The sequence below is a fragment of the Tympanuchus pallidicinctus genome, unplaced genomic scaffold, assembly GCF_026119805.1.
Source record: "Tympanuchus pallidicinctus isolate F22 unplaced genomic scaffold, pur_lepc_1.0 scaffold30, whole genome shotgun sequence".
In the NCBI taxonomy this organism is placed as follows: domain Eukaryota; kingdom Metazoa; phylum Chordata; class Aves; order Galliformes; family Phasianidae; genus Tympanuchus; species Tympanuchus pallidicinctus.
This window is the reverse complement of record NW_026294748.1, coordinates 4,563,079-4,578,919: the sequence shown is the minus strand read 5'-3', so window position 1 is coordinate 4,578,919 and position 15,841 is coordinate 4,563,079. Positions and strand designations below refer to the sequence as shown.

The following is a 15,841-nucleotide window of genomic DNA, read 5'->3' as shown; positions in this document are numbered from 1 at the left end:
CTTCTCAGAAAGAGAGATGTTGCGTTGCACAGCTGCCCAGGGAGTGGGGAGGTCACCATCCCTGGGATGTTGCAGGGCTGTGGGGATGTGGCACTGAGGGATGTGGGCAGTGGGCACGGTGGGGTTGGGCTCAACGATCCGAGAGGTCTTTTCCAACCTGAATGATTGTGTGACTGTGTGACTAAGGCAGCGGGGACAGGGCAGACGCCATTGGCACACAGCCTATAGACAAACAAAACTGAACTTTAGACCAGAAAAACCAGAATCTTTTCGAATCAAAATAGCCTCCAAAAGGCAAAAAGAAAAAAAAGAGCAGATTAGGAGAGTGAAACAGATTCCCATGAAGAAAGCAAAGCTCCGAGTGCATCCGCACCGTGTCTCCACATCTCGTCTTCCCACGGAGGGACCCTGGCTGATCTCCAGACCCCAGCTGGGCAAGCAGCAAAAATGTTCCGACGCGACAAACTGTCTGATCCCTGCAGCACAGGGAACTGTCTCTGGAGCAGTGGGGCACTGAGTAAGATGCTCTCACTGCAGGGAGCCCCAGGCCAGCTCCCACCCTTATTGCAAAGGAGCAGGAGTCAGATAAAAGCTCCTCTGATAAGGACGAACTGTGCTATGCCCTCCTCTGGGATCTGGAGGATTAACCCAACAGGAACATGATCTTGGGACTATAGTCTCTATGGGACGTGATGGGAGCTGTTGTGGACTCCAAGGAGTGCTGAGCAGACAAGTCCATATAGCAGCATGGCCATGGGAGCAATTGGCCAAAGTCAATGGCAATACTGGGAAAGGAGCTTGGTCACTGGCTGTGAGAACAAGGATCAGAGCATGATGGATCTGAGAATGTAATGTGTTTGCTTGGAGATGTCAAGAACAGAAATTTATTTGCTGTCAGGGTGGTGGCAAAGAAGAATAAAAGAGAGCAAGAGGGTGTAGCAGATATACTTCACTCCAGCTTTGTTGCACCCCACCCTTCAGCCCCAACCTTGGGTGGATTTGGGTTTCTTTGGACTGAGGATGGTTCAAGAGAAGAAATCAGGAGTGAAGTCAGGATCAAAGCCTTAAAAAGTCTTCTGCACCAATACAGTGTGAGAAATAGGCACATACCAGAACACCTCCCTGCCACTGGTGCCCGTTTTTCCCTTACCCTTTGCACATACCTTAGAGCTCTGCTCTGTGACTCTGCTGAGTTGGCTCCAACAATAGACATAATTTATATTCGGTGGGAGACCTGACTTCCCTCCCACCACCTCTGCAAGATACAAGTGCTCTGCCTGTAAATGCTGATACAGGGGAAACGAGCTGCTTGCTGCAAGCTCTCCGTGCCGTTCTCATTGGCATGTGATATATCACAACTAACAGTCTCTCCTTCATGATATTACCAGCCCCGACCCGTGATCTTGGGAAGAATTCAAAGTCCAGCTTATCAGCAAAAAAATAAGCTAGTTAAACTTAAAACAGCAAGACGCAGCTTGGGCTAGAGGATGATTTATGAAGAAACACGGACTTCGGAGACAGAGAGAGGGAAAGGAAGCCACAAACCCCACATACAGCCTGTAAAAGTTCCAGTTTATAATCTAACATGAGTGGCTGCGCTGCTCTGGCTGAGAAATCATCTGGGATCCATCACAAGGTGGAGGCATGCAGCTGCAATGAATCCACGGGTGGGAGCATCACTGCCGTGTGCGCAGTGCAGAACGTGGATCTGAGGACACAGCCCTGCTCGGGCACCCCAAGCCCTGCATTTCCCAGGATGGGGCACCCAGGGGGCTGAGGCTCACCCTTGGGGGTGCTCCCCTTGCTTGGGCACAGCCTGGCTCCAGCGAGACTTCATGCATCCCCCCTTTCAGCTGCAAATAGCCGTGGTGCTCCACGTGGGCAGCGTGCCATTGGATGCTCCATCTGGGCAGCGAGCCGTTGCTCCCTGCTAACCAGGCACAAATATTTCCCTGTGGTATCTAATGACTTGTTAAAAGCAGGCAACTCTATTACAAATACGGATCTGAGTATAAAATCGCACCTCAAACAAGGCAAAGGCAAATGATGTACAATAATACTTTACACTCACATTTCTTTTCTTTTTTTTTTTTTTTTTTACGAGAGCAGAGCAAAGCATTTGAAATGAAGTGAAAAGAAGATATCAGAAACCAGGTGTTGTTTTTGTGAGACCTTTTGATTTGGAAGAAACTCACTTTTTCCACTAGGAAGCTGTTACATCCCAAGCCTTTGGCTCACACTTCCAGAAAGCACTGCAGGCGTTATTAATGACCACCAAAACATGAGGACCAAAGCATCTGAGCTGACACCTCCCTTCCTGCTGAAGGATTACACTCATTCATAAAATCCAAAAGAAAAAAAAAAGGCCAATCTGATAGCATGAGCTGGGATGAAAATCATTCAGGAAACAAAGCAGCGAGGCTGGATTTCATACCTTCAGCCACACCACTCTCAGTAGGGCCTGGGATTTTAATGCAGCCTTTGAAACAGGAGAGAAGCAGAGTATCTGGTGAGTGGGAAGGGCTAAAGGCAGTGAGGAGATCGGGTCCCTGTCCTCCTCTCCCAGCCCCAGGGGTAACCCAGACCCACTGCTTCCCATGTGCACCCTCCTTGCTGGGACCCCTCTCCCCGTGTTTGTGCATTCTTGTTTTACAGGGAGGGAAACGCCAGCGAGAGCCAGCAAACATAAACTGAGTGAGCAGGGAAGCTAACGAGCTGCCCGTAAAAACAGAGCTGCAAGAGCCTGGGGCGAGGGGCTGGCAGTGGAGGGGCCGTGCATTGGGGCTACCATATTGCAGAGTGCTTCCACACCAAAAAGGGCCCCTGCAGGCCCATTTGGGTGTGGGCTGCCTGTGGTTCCCACTTGCATGTTTGGTTTTGCTGGTGCAGGCACTGCCATGTGTCCATGCTGCAGCCAAGGCTGCCTGTGCCAGCATCCCTTGCAAATGAGTGCATGGGAAAGAGGAACAAGAATGGGTGGCAGTCAGGAACTGAGGCTCAGCTCCCAGCTCTGCCATGGCACAGCTGTCCCACTAAAAAAGCACCAACACCCCCCAAAATGCGATGCTTCACCAAGTTTCCAGCCAGCTGTGCGGTGCTCTGACACACAGCACGCCCCCAGGCAGCCCCAGCCCTCTTCCCTTGAGTGCAGATGCTGCAATGCAGTTCTGCCACAGAAATATTTCCACCCCCCTGTGACACACAGAGCACGTTTTGAAACGCTGCAAAGCATTGCAAAATGTCTCTGTGGTCGCCGTTTATCCCGCTGAGATGGAGAATGGGGTTCCTGGTCTGTGCTGCTGTGGATGAGGTTGGGGAAATGCCAGCACTCGTTGCACAAATGATCAGTGCAGTGGATGCTGTGGGAGGATGTGAGAACGCCATCATTTATGTGCAATGAGCTGTGCCTGTTCTCGGCTTCACCCACCTGGTTTTGGGAGTTTGCTTCCAACTGGAGCTGCTCACAGTGGCCAGGACCCTTTTGGGACATTCGGGCCAGAGCTGGGTTCTGTTCTGGGCCCTTTTCCGTGCCAAATAGACCCATATTGCTCTCATCCTGCCAGCACTCCAGTACAGACAAGCAAACACATGACCAAACTTGAGCAAACCTGCAGGGTGAGAGCTTAATGAATGCAGACTGAAAAACTCTCCTTTTTTGGTCTTTTCCTGTTTTACAGCTGGTCAGAGGACGTGGGCAAATGTTCTCAGCATGATCTAAGAGCCAGGTGACACTTTCTGGGACTTTCCTAAGAGGATGCAGAGAGCAGCATTCACTCCCTGCCACCACGCACTTGAACACAAGAGGTTTGCACAAGAAGTCATTGACACCTGAAGGAAAAACCCAACCACTGGTCACAGAAGAGAACAGGATCATTAAGATTGGAAAAGACCACTGGGTTCATCTCCAACCATTAACCCATCCCTGCCATGCTCACTGTCCACGTCTCTCAGTACCACATCCATCCTCTTATTGAACCCCTGCAGGGATGGGGACTTCACCACTGGATCTGACATAGCCTCACCTGAGGACATCAGTTCCTGCTCTTGGAAACACCCAGCTCCAAAAGAAATGAGAGCTGCGATTAGAAAACGCACCCTTCTAATCTGCACTGACATCTCCATTGATTTTTGGGTTCATTGGCTCTTGGAAGCTCGAGAAACCCAAGCTCAGCTTTGGTAAACTCTGAGACGAATGCTCCTGCATTTCCAGTTGGGGCTGAACAGGTCGTGGTTCCCCACGCCCTGCACGGGGCTGACATCAGTTCCTCTCGTTTTTATTGTCCCAGGCCCAGCTCTGGCCCTGATTTTTAATTGCCTCATAATTTCTGCAGCACTTAGAGCTTTTATAAGCCTCCTGCCTTCCCCGAGGTCAAGAATGAGTGCCCCCAGCTCCCCCATTTTCTTAATCACCGAATAGTTGTGAGCAGTAAAAGAGGAACGTGGATGCCATTTCCTCGCACTGAAGGGTGCACTGCAGTTTAACGAAGGCAAAGGGGGGAAAATGATTGAGGGATGAAGTAACTTTGTGGCCTCCATCTGTTGGTGTCAGGGAGCACCAGAAGGGTGGAGATGCCAGGGAAGGACAGATGTCCTTCATGCTTTTGGAGTGGTTTGTTGTCAGACTCTTTATAGGGGCCGGTAGCACTGAGGGTAGGTTTAACCCTGCCCAGTTTGCCAGAATTGGGCCTGGTGGACTGACTGCCTGTGGGTGGTAGGAAGCAGGCAGGGTTTGGCTTGCTTTCATTAGGAGCAGACTGAAGCTGTATGAGGCTCTGAAGGAGGTGTAAGGAGGAGTTGCAGCCAGGAGGGGTTTTCTAGGGAAGGTTTCCCATTCTGACAGCCCCCACGCAGCCAATCTGTGCCCAGCACTGATGGAGACAGTCCCATCCCAAAGCAGCCCAAGGCCTGGTTTGCAGGCAGCAGCACACGGAGCACAGAACCATAGAATCATAAAGGTTGGGAAAGGCCTCCAACATCACTGAGTCCAACCCCAAGCCGCCCCACCAAGCCCACATTCCTCAGTGCCACATCCCCATGGTTATGGAGCATCCCCAGGGACAGTGACTCCCCACTCCCTGGGCAGCTGTGCAGTGCAGCACTGCTCTTTTAGCAGAGATTTAACCTCAGTGAGAACTGAACAAAGCTGTTAAAGCAAATTCTGCACTCGGCAAAAAATGAACCTCCCCAGCTGTCCCTAAATAGATGTACTGCCTTACTCTGTTTGCACTCAGATTTCCCCCAGGAAAATACTAAGTTGGAGAGGCCAGAAGTGTCCCTGCTCCCCTCAGATACCAGGATGGACAGAAATAACACAGCATGGTCCTAGGATAACAATGACTTCGTGCTGTTGTGTTATAGCCCTAAACATAGCCAGCCCTACTGCAGTGCAGATAAGTTCATTGGGATCTGACAGACACCAAATGCTTGCTTGATTTCATGTGCTGGGGCTGAAAAATTTCATTAGCATCAGAAGCACTAAAGAAAAAAGCATTTTTCTACCTCTCAGAGTCAGCAAAAAGCTCAAAGACATCCAAGAGGGAATCAAAAGGCAGAAGAAACGGCAGCAACAGAAGCAAAATGAAATAGAGAGTTCTTGCTGAGCGCTGATGCTGGAGATGCAAATCGTGATTTGTGAACGCCTGGAGATGGAGAAGTGGAGGCCATCCGAAAAGGGAGCGAATAAATGAGACTTTGTATGAGGTCCATGGAGATAACTCAAAGCGAGAGCGAGCCGGTGTTTTTCCAGCTGAATAGAGTTCTGCCAGACAGCATTTTGCAGGCAGGTTTTGATGTGATGAAAACATCTATTCAGGATTCTGAACGCATTGTGCTTGGGGAAGGTGAGCAGCAGCACCAAGTCGTGCCCCTGCCCTCTCTCAGATCCTGCATTACTTTGAGCACTGAGGACTGCAAAGGGCTAAAAGTCACAGCTGTGATTTATTTTCCCCTTTCTTTCCACATTGAGCATCCTCACTCACACAGCCTCCTGCATCCTGAGCTACACCACACTCCCAACCCACAGGGAATGATGCAAAAAGATGCAGGGAATATTCCAGGGCTGGAAATGATGGCTCACAGAGAGATGGGCAGGGGGTGGCAGGTCCTCACAGCCCCCCCGGCTGACACCTTCAGGGGGAGGTCGGCACAGAAACAGCACAGCACAGCCAAAATACGCGGTGGTGCCGGCGGCCCAGGTAGGTGCTCAGGGAGGGATGTCCATAGGGTGGGCTGTGGAAAGCTGGCCGGCGGCTGCACAAAGCCTGCTGTGAGCCAAAGCAAACAGCTCCTGCTCCAAGTGCCTGCCTGGCTCAGCGCACAGAGAGGCACCGAGGCACAAGGTGAGGTGCTGGAAACGGAGCTGGGAGCACCGGGGGCCTTAACCTTCACTTCTTGGGCTGCTCCTGGGTTTGCAGGAGAAGGGGGAGCCATTTATTTGTTGCATTTGTGCTGTCGGCAGTGAGCCAGCAGCTCAGAGCACCGTGCATCACACAGCACCGTGCATCACACAGCACCGTGCATCACACAGCACTCTGCTGCCCCGCACCCCTCCTAGAAATGTGCAAACGAACCCATTCTAAGAAAGCACCTTAAGATCTCCATACCCCTCTCATCTGAGCCCTTCTGCTGCATGTGCTCCAGCGATGCGCTGTGAACACAGGGCCACCCCTGGCTGCTGCTGGCTGCTCCTGTCCCCTGCCACAGATGGCATGGGTCCCAGTGGATGGCATGGCCCAGCTATGACCGAGGTGTGGAGGGCGGTGGGAGGCGATGGCTGGAAGCCAACCACCCTGCCATGAGATCCCCAACTGTTCTCCATGAAGAATGGCCCCTTGTCCTGCCCCAGCCAAGGGACAGCCGGGCGGTGTTGGGGACAAAACATCGATTTGCAGAGCCATCAACAAAGGAAGCACAACAGCCGAGGCAGACGGGGATACCTCAGCCCTTGGCATGGGCCCAGCAGTGCCACAGACATCATTTCATGCTGGCATTCCTGCAAAGCAAAGGGCAGCCGCAAGCACTGTAGGACGTATGGGATGAGTGGTGTGATGGGGAGCATTTTCCAGCTAAAATAATGTCACAGAGTGACATTTATTGTTTTTTTTCACACACACAGCCTGCTTTCTCCCATAGCCTGCCCACCGTGGGGAACAGACACATGGGAACCTGCCCAAGTGATGTCATTCATAACCAACTGAGCGTATGGGGTTTGCTTGCCTCCTTCTGTCCACCAGAAAAGTCTCAAAATATGGGTTGGTCATAGAATTTACTCTTCCTGATGTCAGAACTGCATGCAGCTCTGCAGGGCAAAGGCAGCAGATGCACTGAGTGATGCCAAAGAACAAGCAGGCAGCAATAAAAGGAGTTGGGCTCGGTGATCCCTCCCAGTTGTGAAAAGGCACTCACCTGCCACAGCCTGCAGCAAATCCCTCTACTGCTGGTGGTCCTCGTGCAGGAATGTGCAAGCATCAACCCAGAGCCTTGGGGTGGGAGGGTGAGGGTTGGGGTGAGCGTCCACAGGTGGGTTTGGGGGTATTTCCTGAGCAGCAGAAGTCAGTGAGCCTGTGGGAGAGAGCAACAGCTTGTCATTCTTGATATCAAAGCCACCAGCTATATGTTACATTTAATAGGACAGTTATCGAATGTTAAATACTGGCATGATTAAAAGCATATTTATAGAGGATTAACAGCTCTGTAATGGCTGCATGTCTGCTCCGAGGCCCTTAAATCTCCCAGAATATGTTTCTAATCATCTATACAATAACCATCTTAATAAATCAGAATTAAAGGCATGTTTGGGTGAGCGCAGATCCCAGCCTGCACCTGGCAGCCTTTTGTAGATGGGAAAAAAGAAAACTCCCAATTTCTGTACAAAAAACGCCATTCTATGGGGGGTGTTTCTCACTCTGCATCACTCCAGGCCTCCCGGGATGGGTCTGGGCTGTCCCAGGGCAGTGCGTGTCCTGCTGTCAGCAAAGCACTGCAGCACAGCAAAGGCATTCTGCAAAAATAAACGCCGGGGCAGAGTTGGAAATGTTTATTTTCCAAGAGCAGGCCATTCATCCAGCGACACCGCTCTGCTCCAGAGAGTCCCCCTCTGTTTATATGGGAAGATTAATGAGACGCAGATTGTCTGTAGCCCTGACGGATGCTGCAGTCACCAAGTATGAACTTGGGAGTGATCCCACCTCTGCCTGGGCCATCCTGATTGGCCTGGAGAATGGATTTTCTTCCTGTTTTGTGCAATCAAATCCAAGATTTTATTGCTTTTTTTTTGATTTTATGGTCTCTCCATCCACCCTCTGCAATCAGTCCTCTTTAGGCTCTTTAGGCTGCGACCTCCACTAAGATGGGAGCGGGGTTCAGAGAGCTCCAGGCAAGCAAAGGGGCCGAGCCAATCCTAAAGGAAGGAGCAAACCCAAGAGCCGAGGTGTGCTCATGACCATACACCATGATGTGCTCCAGCCTTGCAGCCTGAAAGCAGTGCCATGCCCATAAGACACAGGCTGTCCCTGTCCTCATCACTCCACCATCACTCATGTTGGTTTTGTGCCATCTGCTCACCCCATGGGTGCATACCTGACTTCCCCATAGAGAGATTTAAGAAAAGCTCAGTTTTCACCCTTTGAGAAGCTGCCATAAATCACTCCCCACTGTTAACAGGCACAGCTGCACAGGGGGTGGTGGGTCACTGACCATGGGGGTGTTCCAGCACCGTGGGGATGTGGCACTGAGGGAGGTGGGCAGTGGGCATGGGGTGGGCTGGGGTTGGGTTTGGGGGTCTGAAAAGTCTTTTCCAAGCTGAGTGATTTTATGAGTTGTTTCTGATTGCAGCTAGGAGGGACTGGGGAGCTGTGGCTGAGACCAACCTGTGTAAGTGGGCTCTAATTAGCCCCACTAATCAAACGCCACCGGGGGAATCACTCTGCACAGAGACAGAGGAGCTGAGGGAAAGTGCAGGACACAAATTAATGAGCCCAATTAATAATAATAATAGCAAAGACATTTTTGCAATGGCTAAAAGGGGTTGGATTGAAACCATCTTGAACTTGTCACCACAACAATGCTTTTGCACCCCTCCAAAATATGGCTCAGGGCAGCAGCAGTTGACACATTTCTCCAGCACTTGAAGCTCAAATTGAAAAACTGCCATTAACATTAAAAAGGGAAAAAAAAAAAAAAAACTTTTAAAAACTCCATACGTTCCTATTTTTTTTCCTCCTTTCTGATTCACCCTTCCGATATTTTGCTTGGACTCCAGTCCTGATGCATTCGTCCTCCTTAGCACATTTTTGGGTTGCTTCCACCATTGTTCTTGGAAACGTCTTTTTTTAAAGGACATATATTTAGATATACAACCTGGTCTCCCATGTTAAAAATCCTGCTTGAAGCTGGAAGGGGAAAGCATGCAGGAAAGTAAGCCAAGCCCCGGGCCAAAGCTGCTGCCCCGGGCGCTCGTGGTGTGCATGGGGTGTGCATGCAGCATGGGTGTGTGTGTGTGTGTGCAAGGGGTGTGCATGCAGTTTGCACAAGCATGTCTGCAAGGGGTGTGCATGAAGCTGTGTGTGCATCTGCACGTGTGTGCAAGGGATTACATGGGGGTGGGTGTGCATGAATCTGTGCATGCGTGTGTGTGCAAGGGGCTTTCTGCACCGGGTCAGGAGAGAGTGCAGGTGGCTACGTGGTGCTGGGGGACCTCGAGGTGTCAGCACAGTTGATGGCACAGTGGGTGGGATGTTCTGTGTGTGGCACTGGAGGGCTCTGTCTCCAGTGCAGACACATCTCCCAAAGCTCTGCCAGCACAAACAGCAGGGCTCACTGCTCCAGCCCTATAGTCCCCAGAGGGGCTGGAGCATGGCCCCACATCCCCCATCACACCTCTGCAGCCCAAGCTGGGTTCAGAGGGTCATGAGCATTTCCTTCAACCTTGCAGCATGCCCAAGTGTCTTTGCAGCAATGCTTTGGGCATGGTGAGGGGCTGCACAGGCTGCGTGGGCAGCTGCACCCCGTGCATTGGGGCTGGGGCAGGCTGGATTTAATAACCCACGAGCGCTCAGCCCGCACCCAAACATCTCATTTTGAAAAGCCAGCTCAGAGTCCAAGAAGCACTCGCAGGCTTTTCATAAACACACTTTAATAATCTTCATCAAGAATTTTAATACAGAGCGAGCAGCTTGCCAGGAAATGCATTTACACTGTCAGCTGCCGAGAGAAATGGCCCTGCACTGCTGCTCAATACCAGAAACACCCTCTCCCCCTCCCTCCCATGCTTCCTTTCCTTCCCTTTGTATGAATGTGATGGAGCTGGAGAGCAGGTGGGGTGCAGGCAAGCAGCACAGAGATGCTGCCCATCTCCCATCGGGATGCTGCCCATCTCCATTTGAGATACAGAGACTCATGCTATACCTCTTTTTTTTTTTTCCTGATAGTTTGGGGGTTTTAAAGGTTGCAGGCAGCATCTTTCCCTCTCTTCTGCTAACCTGCAGCATTGGGGGGTAGCTACAGAAAGCAGGTTATTTAGATGATGGGAATGACCAGGCAGTTGCAAGCTATGGATATGGTTATAACAGCCTTTCCTTCACAGCAAAGATTAATGGGATCACAAAAAATGTCCTGGCTGGCTGTGGCATTAAACAATTAAAGGTTGAGGGTTTACCATCTGCTGGCGCATCAGGTTTTGGTTGCTGCCAGAGGCAAAATACCCGATTTGATGTACCCTGGGCCCACAGGGCTGCTGATGGTGGGAATTGTGTTTTACAGCCTTTTTCCCAACAGCTGAAAACGCTCTGCTGTAACACTGCGTGTGCTGCTCTGAGCACTGTGCCCTCCCATGCAAAGAACATCACCGTGTCCCTGTACACTGGTGAGGAATGCCCTCTTCCTCCATCACCTCTGCAGCCCTATGACCCTAAAGCTGAGAGGAAAAGAAATGAGGCTCACCCCAGCAATGCCTTGAGCCAGGGGAACCCTAAAACCAAGCACAGGCAACGAGTGGGACAACGCAGGTGTCCCGAGGCAGGGCTGGAAGCAGAGCTGTTGTACCTTGTTTGTGTTTCTATGGTATTACCCCACTGCTGGCTCCCCTCCCGCAGCCCCCACCAGCTGCATCTCAGCGAGGTTAATTTCTAACATGAAAAACGGCCTCCCAGGAGCAGCCGTGGTTGATTTAAAATAATAAAAATGGAAATCTCAGATTTGATGACTAATCCCAGGAGAGGGGCTTAAATTAGTGGGAACCAATCGGCCGCAAAAGACCAGAGGAAAATTCCTGCTGGACTTTTCTCCTCGGTCCACTCCCTGGCTTCATTTTCCATCCCCAGATCCTTCCAGCTTGCAAACATATACAGTGTTGCCTCGGCAACCATGAGACGAGATATACGTACACGAAAAAATGAGACAATCTCTTTCCTCGGCGATTGCCTGGAAGGTAGAAAATGGAAACCTCTCATAGCAAGGCCAGCCCATCCCCGACACCCCAACCTGCCCCGAAATGCACCAGCTCCCATGGGAATGCTCATAGCATCCTTCACCCACGCTGGTCTCTGACATGCACCGCTCCCTCAGCCCATGGGAGGATGCTTGGGATACGTCTGGTCCTCTAAAACAGCAGGAATGCTGCACGTGCCTGGTGGTGAAAGCACAAACATCCTCCTACAAATAAGCAGAAGGCTGAAAAGCAGGGGAAATAGCTGGGTGAAGCGGGCCACTCACATGTCTTGCGGCTGTGACAGAGCAGTAAGGAAAAGCTGCCTTTAGTACCCTGTTACAACTGATAATATTGGGTTGGGTTGGGATGATGTTGGGCTGGGTTGGAGGCTCCCGTGGAGCAGTTCCTTCAGCTCAGCCACCGTGTGCTCTGCTTGGGATGCCAGAAAAAGCTTCAAGTGAAATTCTGGCATCCTCAGAATCGGTGTGGATTTTGCCTCAAGTCTCATCTGAACCAACAAATCACTCCTTGCTTCCAGCCCCACAATTGTCTTCATCAGTGAAGTTCCTCATCTAAGATTTGCCCCATCAAACAAGTGATGTGCCTGGGATTAAACGTGCCAGGGCCATAACCAGATTTGTTCCTTGGATGCTCCACTGTACTGCCATGCAGTTCTGAGCAGCCCCTTCTCACATCACAATTGCTGTTTGCAGCGTTAGCGCTGAGATGGGCAGGAAAAGTCCTCCAGGGACAGCATGAAATGCAAAGCTGTGATAGCAGAGAACATCATTGCTCAGAAAGTCAAGGAGAAACATGCTTTGCCAAGGTGTGAAAAATATTTATATCTGAACACACAGTTTCTCTCCAATTTGCAATTCCCTGTGCACTTGGGAACCTGAGCCCTATTTGCAGGAGCGGTTGCTAAGGTAAGCTGCTCTCTGCCATCAGCGTGCCAGTTCTGGGGCGCAGAGAAGATGAAGTGAAAAAAAGGGTGGGAATGTGTGATTTGATCTGCTTTTTAAGCAATAACAGCTCCACTGCAAAGCTGTAACCCGTGGGGTGGAGCAGGACTAAGATCATAACTCCCAGAGAAGAAAAATGATGCCCTTTCACATGCTGGTAGCGTGTTATCTTTAAAGTCAGAGGAAGATAAAATAACTGTCTGCAACTATCACCACCTTTCATCTGGAGGGATTCTTGCTCTGTGCACATCACTTTTCCTACGGCCGCAGTGGGGCCACCTTTGGGCTGGAATGCAGCAGTGGCTGCACAGAGCAGGCAGGGCTGCAGGATGGGAGGGGATATTTACTACAAAACGAGGATGAGGGTTGTTGATGGCACTCTCCCTAGAAGAGACACCAAACGCTGTGCAGAACTGCAGGTGAGGGCTGATGCAGGGGCAGCACATCATTAGAAAGCTGAAGTTGGAGCAGGGATGCTGGACCAGACGTGTGCTGGACCCCACTACCTCTTTGCTCCCTGTGTTTCTGATTATGAAGCATCACAGCTTTCCACCACAGGACCCATCCCACCTCTGAAGAACTCTTTTCCCTTTAAAGATAAAGGCTTGAGGTCAGAACCATAATTCCTATCCCGAAGTGAGGGGTTTGCTTTCCTGCAGGGGAATGAACTCCAGACCCCGAGCTGAACTGGGTGCACTGAGACAGCTCTTCTGCCTGGTAGCACTGATGACGTACAGAGGTACCCAATACTTCAGACCCACGGATGGTAGGGACCAGAGGCCTGGTACCTGAGTCCAATTGCAGGTGGAATTTTAGGTAGTCGGGATGTGTTTCCTCAAACTGGAATTTGGGCTGCAGTCCAAGACTAACACCCCTGTTCCCCTCCCGCAAAGAGAGCCGAGGGCTCTTTAATGACCACGAGTGGTCTAGGCCTGTTAATGTCTTATCCATAAGCTATTCAGTATTTCCTTTTAAAGACAAAATAGTTGGAATACCTCTCTTTTTCTCTTCAAATTGCAGTCGTGGCGGCTGAAAACGCAGCCTCTGCACTATTTCCATATGTGGCACCGATGCTGAGAAGCCTCCGTTCCATGGGAGTCCCACCTCTTGGATTTTTATGGGAAACTCCAGCATTATCAGGTTTATAGCAGTGCTAAAACCCCGAGATAAGGGCAGCTCCTCTCAGTGCTCAGCGTGGCTGGGAACTGAGCATCCTGCAGCCGCTGCTCACATCCCCGTGCATCCCAGGAAGGGCTTTAGGGTGGTCACATCCCCTGTGCCGCATCCCAGACCTGAACACCTTGGAAGAACAGCAAAAGCCAACACCACAAAGATCCCCAATCCCACCCCAACCCACCACACCGTGCCCACTGCCCACATCCCTCAGAGCCACATCCCTACAGCTCTGCAACGCCCCCAGGGACAGTGATCCCCCACTGCCTGAGCAGCTGCGCCAATAATATCTCCAGTCTGCTCTGGAAAGTACAACTTTTTCCCATGGCAATATCTATCACTTTTCCCATGTTGTTTTTCATATGCATATATATATATTGTTGTTGTTGTTGTTGAAAAGCTGAGTGCAAAAAGACAAAAGCATTTTTCTGGGAGGTTAATTCCTGTGCCATCGATCTCAGCCCTGGGAAGATCCAGCTTTGCGCCGTCCCTCCTGGTGCACAGCAGATGAGCTTTGGCCATGATGCTCACAGAGGGAATCCTTTGTTAAGATTGGAGGACACAGCTGAAAACTGTGGCTCTTTTTGGCCCCTGAAGGGTACCATGTTCCCAAGTTGCCACAGAACCTTTAATGCTAGTGGGATTTAGGGCTTAGTTTCTTAAGCAATTTGGAATCATGTTCCGGGAATGATTCTCTCATGTCACTGCAAGGGTCAGTGGATGAACTGGCATGAGTTTAGTGAACAAAGTTCTCCTCCTTCCTTGCAAGAATTATTTCACATGGTTGCTTACAGGTAATAGGGATTAGGTTGTTGCCTAGATGGTCCCAGTGCTGCGGGGCCCCTGGTCTGATATGAGCTGCTAATTGCTACTGCAACATTACCAGCACGGCTAACAAAGAGCTGGGAAGGCAACTGCCGGGAGAAGCTTTCCATCCATCCAGAGCACAGACATCATCAGCATTTTTGGAATAACACAAGCAATTGGGACCCCAGAGATAAATGGTTGGGAAGGGAGACAATTGACATGGCCTGATGACCTGCCTTGTGCTCAGTGCTATACATGTATATATACCTTATGTTTCAAACAGCCCAGGGACGGGGTGTAAGCACAAAATCAGCTCTTCTAAGCCTTCACGCCAAAACCACGCATAAGGAGGCATTTTCCCTGCCCTGTTTTCATGTTTCTTGACAGCAGTGGCAGCAGCTGCAGTGAAAATGGAAAGGAAAGGCCTGGCCCAGAATTCTTTGATATGTTTGCAAGCTCTCCTGAATGCCCGTTTGCATTTGGATTGATGATCTGGGTCACTTCGTGGCCTGTCAAGAAATATATTTTGTTTTTATGAAAAATGTCAGTGAAAAGAAATGATTCCTTTGATATTTCTCTTTAAAAGGTTTCAGGCTTCCTTTGAAAAGAATATGCCTGAGCCTTGCGAGAGGAGAAACATCCAGCTTAGGCATTTCTAACAGAAAACTTATTTGAAAATATTTGTTTTTCCTAGGACCCCTCTTGTCTCCCCCCTCCTTTTGCTTGAACTGCAGATTGTTTCCATTCCCAGTTCAGCAAATCCTCAGCTCCATTCCTGCCAGGTGCTGATTCCACGTGCCTGCAGAAGCTGAAGATCCCACAGGTCATCCCACTGGGACACGTCCCTGCTCGAACCCCATTGCAAACGGGTGACGGCACATCCTGGGATAGAGCTGGGATCTGAGTGCTGGGATGTGCCATCGAGGACCCCGAGGATCCTCTTGGTGGGACCCTTCTGGCTGTTCAGCTCCGCTTGGTGCAAACAAACATTCTTTTGGTCCCAATGGAGCACACATCCACATCCCAGCTTTTCCACCTTCGGTGGCTGAGAATGCAGAGAAACATCAGGAGAGGCACCGTGCCTGCTTGCTTTAGCAGGCCTTTACAGCAGTCCCTCCCTGCTTTGACAAGGGATTGCCAAGGGCGGCTGCTCCTCGCCCACGTCACCTCCTCACGCACTGAGGATCCCGTCCCCATGAAGGGCCGTGGGCTCCCAATGAATGGCACTATTGAGGTGCCTGCTCCCAAACATATCTGTGGCTCCAAATCACTGCAAAAATGAATTTTTTTTGGATGCCTCGAGCCACCGGTAAAAGTTTCCCTTGTTTTCATCTTCCTGGTAGCTCCCAACCACAGCAGCAGAGTGCTCTTCTCCTGCCAGCCTTGCCAGAAAAACAGGAAGGGCCAGAGAAAGTAGAAAAATCACCTGAAAAAGGCTCTGTGCAGGGCAGCACTGAGTAATTGCCCTCCACTG

At 50.6% G+C, this 15,841-nt stretch overlaps 1 protein-coding gene across 1 annotated transcript in view; it reads right to left on the bottom strand.

Annotated features, from left to right (window-relative positions):
- SNX19 (sorting nexin 19) overlaps positions 1 to 15,841 on the bottom strand; it is a 103,149-nt gene that overhangs the window by 14,848 nt on the left and 72,460 nt on the right. The window contains exon 12 of the transcript XR_008209874.1: positions 7,405 to 7,560. The gene's annotated coding sequence lies outside the window, so the exon portion shown is untranslated. The remainder of the gene's footprint in view (positions 1 to 7,404; positions 7,561 to 15,841) is intronic.